Source organism: Piliocolobus tephrosceles, chromosome 18, assembly GCF_002776525.5.
Source record: "Piliocolobus tephrosceles isolate RC106 chromosome 18, ASM277652v3, whole genome shotgun sequence".
In the NCBI taxonomy this organism is placed as follows: Eukaryota; Metazoa; Chordata; class Mammalia; order Primates; family Cercopithecidae; genus Piliocolobus; species Piliocolobus tephrosceles.
In genome coordinates, this window is record NC_045451.1 from 58,649,607 (window position 1) to 58,655,606 (window position 6,000).

General features: G+C 44.7%; 1 protein-coding gene across 6 annotated transcripts in view; it reads left to right on the forward strand.

Annotated features, from left to right (window-relative positions):
- The window catches only part of TMEM241 (transmembrane protein 241), a 140,095-nt gene that overhangs the window by 18,601 nt on the left and 115,494 nt on the right, over positions 1 to 6,000 (forward strand). The window lies entirely within an intron of this gene.

Consider the following 6,000-nt stretch of genomic DNA (forward strand, 5'->3'; position numbering starts at 1 on the left):
TCAAATTTCATGCATGTTGTAGCAGGAATCAGAATTTCATTCCTTGTGAAGGCTGAACAATGTCCATATGTATTCATCACGTTTTCTTTATGCATTTATCTGTTGATAGAATTCTCCATACTTTTATTATTTTGTTTTTTGAGGTAAGGTCTTGCTCTGTTGCCCAGGCTGGAGTGCAGTGGCTCAATCTTAGTTCTCTGCAGCCTTGAACTTCTTCTGGGCTCAAGCTATCCTCCCACCTCAGTTTCCCAAGTGACTGGGACTGCAGGTGTGCACTACCATGCCCAGCCAATTGTTTAATTTTCTGTAGAGATGGGGGTTTGCAATATTGCCCAGGCTGATCTCTAACTCCTGACCTCAAGCAATCCTACTCCTTCAGCCTCCCAAAGTGCTGGGATTACAGGCGTGAGCCACTGTGCCCAGCCTTCTAATTGATGTTTTGAAGGGCTGGTAATGACTAGCAGAACTGGCTGAAGATTCTCAAGATTGCTTCCCTGGAAGAAGTGGTCCTTTGACTGTAGAAGTTTGAAACCCACTAGACACTTATCCCTTGGACTTGACAGTGTGCTGCTGGGTTCTACCTATCTCGGAATATCCGTGATCACATCTTCTTTTTAGCTCCTAGCTAAACACCATAGAAGTCTTTTCACCTCTGTCTCCTGTAGGTAGTTGTATTCACAGCCACCCATAGCTCCATTAAACTTTTTGTCAGAGATCCCCATATCTGGGTGTTTGGTGGATCTTGTAACTGCTGGTACAGCTCAGGATTTCCAGTTGCCATGGCCCTTGGCGAAGGAGCGCTACCAGATGTTTAGCAGAAAGATCCAGCACCCATGTTCTTTCGTGTGTGCTGGGCTGAGTTTGTATTTGCTGTGGCTACTGTTTCCTCCTGGGCTTGGTTTTCTGATTATGTCATTAGGGAAGTGAAGCCCAGTTTTACTGAGTAACTATGAATGCAGAGATGACAGAGATTTGGCTTTTCTAAAAATGGAAATATCAGGAAGACAGTTTGGAGTCCCAGAGGCTACTGTGGGGTGGGGATTGTAATGGTGGGGCTGGAGAGTGGGTCCCTAAGTTAGGACTGGGCAGCACAGGCCATGGAGAACTCATTTAGATTGCCCTTCTAACCTGGAGCTCAAAGAGGCCCCCATTCCCTCTCATATGTCAAATGAACCTCAGAACCTGGCAACACATTTCTTTTTTCTTTTTTTTTTTCTTTTTCTTGAGATGGAGTTTTGCTCTTATCACCCAAGCTGGAGAGCAATGGCACGATCTTGGCTCACTTCAACCTCTGCCTCCCCGATTTAAGCAATTCTCCTGCTTCAGCCTCCTGAGTAGTTGGGATTACAGGCGCCTACCACCATGCCCAGTTATTTTTTTTTGTATTTTTAGTAGAGATGTGGTTTCACCATGTTAGTCAGGCTGGTCTCGAACTCCTGACTTCGGGTGATCCACCTGCCTCGGCCTCCCAAAGTGCTGGGATTATAGGCATGAGCCACCGTGCCCAACCAACACATTTCTTATATTGCAAAGAGGCCATATCTCCTGTGCCTGCCAGTATTGGCTCTACATAGCAACCTTATGGGGTCATTCTCTTGCCTAGGTGTTTGCCTGGTGACTGGTTGTTGCCACCTAGTCTTGGATGAGGCTCTTGGAACCGTCTGTCTTGGGGCAGATAGCACTTTTGTACAGCCATAAACTTGTCAATACATGGCAGTTACTGGTTGCCAAGCCATTGCAGAACATTGAAGCAATTTTTCCAGCAGATGCTGAAGTCCTTTGCTAAAGGCTTCCTGTATTTGCAAAAAGTAGTTCTAAAAGAACATTGTGACCCGTTTTATCTGACTGGACATCTTTTAGCACCATGAGACCATGGCATTCTTTTTTTGATTCTGGAACCATTGCAGAAGGCAGGTTCAGGTGTAATTTCATTGGCGACTTCAGACGCAGTCCTAAAATTCCTGTATTGCCAGGCTACAGGTTAACCTGCTTGCCACTTTTCATCTGGTATAAGTAAGAGAGCAAAGTTTGAACTCGCAAGCTTTCAAAGATGAGAAATTCTAAGTTAAAAATTTTATGCTACAATACCTTTGTGACCAGAAATTTCTGAGATGAAACAGAAGCCCACATCCCTTAATTTTTCATCAAGAGTCTTTGCTGCAGAACCATAACAAGTATCTTTGATAAAACCTCCAAATTAACTTAGCGCTGTTTATAAAGAAATGAACAGTTAACCAATCATTTAGGGTCCATGTTGTATTTATTTTTAAAAATTTATTTATTTAGACATAGAGTCTTGCTCTGTTGCCCAGGCTTGAGTACAGTGGTACAGTCATGGCTCACTGTAGCCTCCGACTTCTAGGCTTAGGAGATCCTCCTGCCTCAGCCTCCTGAGTAGCTGAAACTATAGGTGTGAGCCATCATGTCTGGCTAATTTTTAAAATTTTTGTAGAGATGGCATCTCACTGTGTTACCCAGGTAGGTCTCAAAGTCCTGACCTCAAGCAGTTCTCCTGATGGCCTCTCAAAGTGCTGGGATTACAGGCATGAGGCACCATGCCTGGCCATACATTTTATTTATGTATGTATTTATTTATTTATTTTAGAGATGGGATCTTGCTATGTTGTCCATGATGGCCTCAAACTCCTGGGCTCAGGTAATCCTCCCCATCTGTTTCTGAAGTGGCTGGGACTACAGGTGTGTGCCATTGTGTCTGGCTGTACTTTTTTTTTTTTTTTTTTTTTGAGATGGAGTCTCGCTCTGTCACCCAACCTGGAGTGCAGTGGCATGATCTTGGCTCACGAGCCTCCTGAGTTCAAGTGACTCTCTTGCCTCAGCCCCCCAGGAAGCTGGGATTACAGACGGGCACCACCACACCTGGCTTATTTTTGTGCTTTTAGAAGATACGGGGTTTCGCTATGTGCTATGTTGGTCTGGCTGGTCTTGAACTCCTGACCTCAGGTGATCCACCCACCTAGGCCTCCCAAAGTGCTGGGATTACAGGCGTGAGCCACTGCACCCCACCCCAAATCTATTTCTTTCTTTCTTCCTTTCTTTTCCTTTCCTTTACTTTTTCTTTCCTTTCCTTTACTTTTTCTTTTCTTTTCATTTTCTTTTCTTTTCTTTTCTTTTCTTTTCTTTTCTTTTCTTTTCTTTTCTTTTCTTTCTCTCTCTCCCTCCCTCCCTCCCTTCCTTCCTTCTTTCCTTCCCCTTCCTTCTTTGCTTTGCTTTGCTTTGCTTTTCTTTCTCACGCTGTTGCCCAGGCTCAAGTGCAGTGGCTTGATCTCGGCTCACTGCAACCTCTGCCCCCAGGTTCAAGCGATTCTCCTGCCTCAGCCTACCGGGTAGCTGGGATTACCAGCTCCTGCCACCGTGCCTGGCTAATTTTTGTATTTTCAGTAGACACGTGGTTTCACCATCTTGGCCAGGGGCTGCTCTTGAACTCCTGACCTCGTGATCCACCTGCCTCAGCCTCCCAAAGTGCTGGGATTACAGGCATGAGCCACTGCGCCCGGACCTTTTTTTTTTTTTTTTGAGGCGGATCCTCCCTCTGTCGCCCAGGCTGAAGTGCAGTGGGTTGATCGTGGCTCATTGCATCCTCCGCCTCCCAGGTTCAAGCAATTCTCCTGCCTCAGTCTCCCAAGTAGCTGGGGCTACAGGTGCACATCACCATGCCTGGCTTTTTTTTTTTTTTTTTTGTATTTTTTGTAGAGATGGGGTTTCGCCATGTTGGCCGGGCTGGTCTCAAACTCCTGACCTCAGGTGATCTACCCACCCACCTTGGCCTCCCAAAGTACTATTATAGGTGTGAGTCACCACACCCAGCCAACTCTATTTTTTTATACTAACATTGCCTCTGTTCTGTGCTTTTCCTGTAGTCCATTTCCTGAGGCTCACCCAGTGACACATCTAGCCTTGGTCCTCCCAGGAAGGGGTGAGGTAGATAAGATGGTGCTGGAGGAGGCGACTGCCCAGACAGTGGAGGGTACAGGGTAACAGCCCCTAACACTGCAGCAGGGTCAAAGCCTGACTGCCTGGTGGAGAAGGAGAGCAGAGCAGTGGCCTTTCAAACATTGTGGTGTTGGGAGCTGTACACTGGTTTCTTTGAAGCTCTTACTGGGCTTTAGGGATTGTCAGAACCTTACTGAAGATTTCCATTTCAGCATGAACTAGATTACATGTTGAGAATCTTGGACCAGAAAAAATGAAACATGAAGTGGGAAGAAGTTATGATTCTGCACGGTCAGAGAGCTAAGAAGAGCCAGTGATGAAAGTGCCTTGAGAAATGGAGCTTGAGGCTGGGCACAGTGGCTCACACCTATAATCCCAGCATTTTGGGAGTCTGAGGCAGGAAGATCACTTAAGCCCAGAAGTTTGAGACCAACCTGGGCAACATAGTGAGACCCTATCTCTTAAAAAAAAAAAAAAAAAGGTGGGGGGTACTTTACAGAAACCCAATGGTCATATGGTCCTTTGTGTGTAGCCCAGGGCACTGCCTAGTGTGTGAAGCCTTGAGCACCACAACTAGTAAGGTCCAGAGGTTGGGACTCAGGCTGCCTTATTCTAAATTGGGCCAACAGATGTGCCAGGAGTAAATATCTTAGCCTTGTGGGCTCTACTATCTCTGCTGCAGCTACTCAGCTCTGCTGTTAGAGCATAAAAATAGCCATAGACAATACATAAACGGTTGGGTGTGACAGTGTGCCAATAAAATGCTATTTTCAGAAACAGGCAGCAGGTGGGGTTTGGTCTATGGGCTATAGTTCTTTGACTCCACATCTAAATTATGCTCCATGAGAAACTATCATCACGGGGCTCTTGGGTTCAAGAAATATTAGGGCTGGACTTTGTCAAGGGAATGTGATCCTCTCTGAGTCAGGAGGAAGAGTAAAGCATGAAAGAGAAAAGTCTAAAGAAAGTGAGAAGAAGGGAGAAAGGGGGCAATAAGACTGATGAGCATAGTCACCAGTAGTGGACCAAAAAAAAAGAAATCTAGAGGTGTTCTATAATTAGTGACGTAATATGCAGAAGTCCTTTCCAACTTTAAAGAAAATACTGACTTTACATTTGTAAGGTATTAGTATTTTAGGCAATGCCAGTAGTCAACATGAACCTTGGTTTCTTTTTGTTGTTTGTTTTTTGAGACAGAGTCTTGCTCTGTTGCCCAGGCTAGAGTACAGTGGCATGTTCTTGGCTCTGCAACCTCCACCTCCTGAGTTCAAGGGATCCTCCTGCCTCAGCCTCCCAAGTAGCTGGGATTACAGGTGCGTACCACCAGGCCTGGCTAATTTCGTATTTTTAGTAGAGATGGGGTTTCACCATGTTGGCCAGGCTGACCTCGAACTCCTGACCTCAAGTGATCCTCTCCTGCCTCAGCCTCCCAAAATGTTAGGATTACAGGCATAAGCCACCACGCCTGGCCTTTTGCTGTCTTATTTTCATGTTTGGAAACTATTTTATGATCCACTAGGTGTCAGTGTAACATAGACTTTTCAAAAATTCAGCTTCAGGAGCCTTTTCAGCACCCACGAAGAGCTAAACTGCAAATTGTTTTCAGGGAGCAGATGTTCTCTCAATAATGCATGCTCTATTTGAAAAACAAGTAATTTAATTTAATTAGCCTTCATCTCAATAACAACAGTTTTGCAAACTGTGCCAACAGACTTTTGTTAGCTTCTTGTAAAATGCTTTGTTCATCAGGGTTCTTAGGGATGATAGAGTGTGTATGGAAACAAAAAACAGGCCCATGATTCAAACAAGATGCAATAGTTGTGCTTATTAATAGTTAAGAAAGATCATCTATTACCATAGTTTTCAAATTAGACCCCTTGGCAAATAGTCCTTCAACATGGTAAGGTCTGCAGTCTGTGGCTAGGAGTTGTTGGGAGACCCTACAGCACACACTTTTCTTTTCTTTTCTTTTCTTTTCTTTTCTTTTCTTTTCTTTTCTTTTCTTTTCTTTTCTTTCTTTCTTTTCTTTTCTCTTTCTTTCTTTCCTTT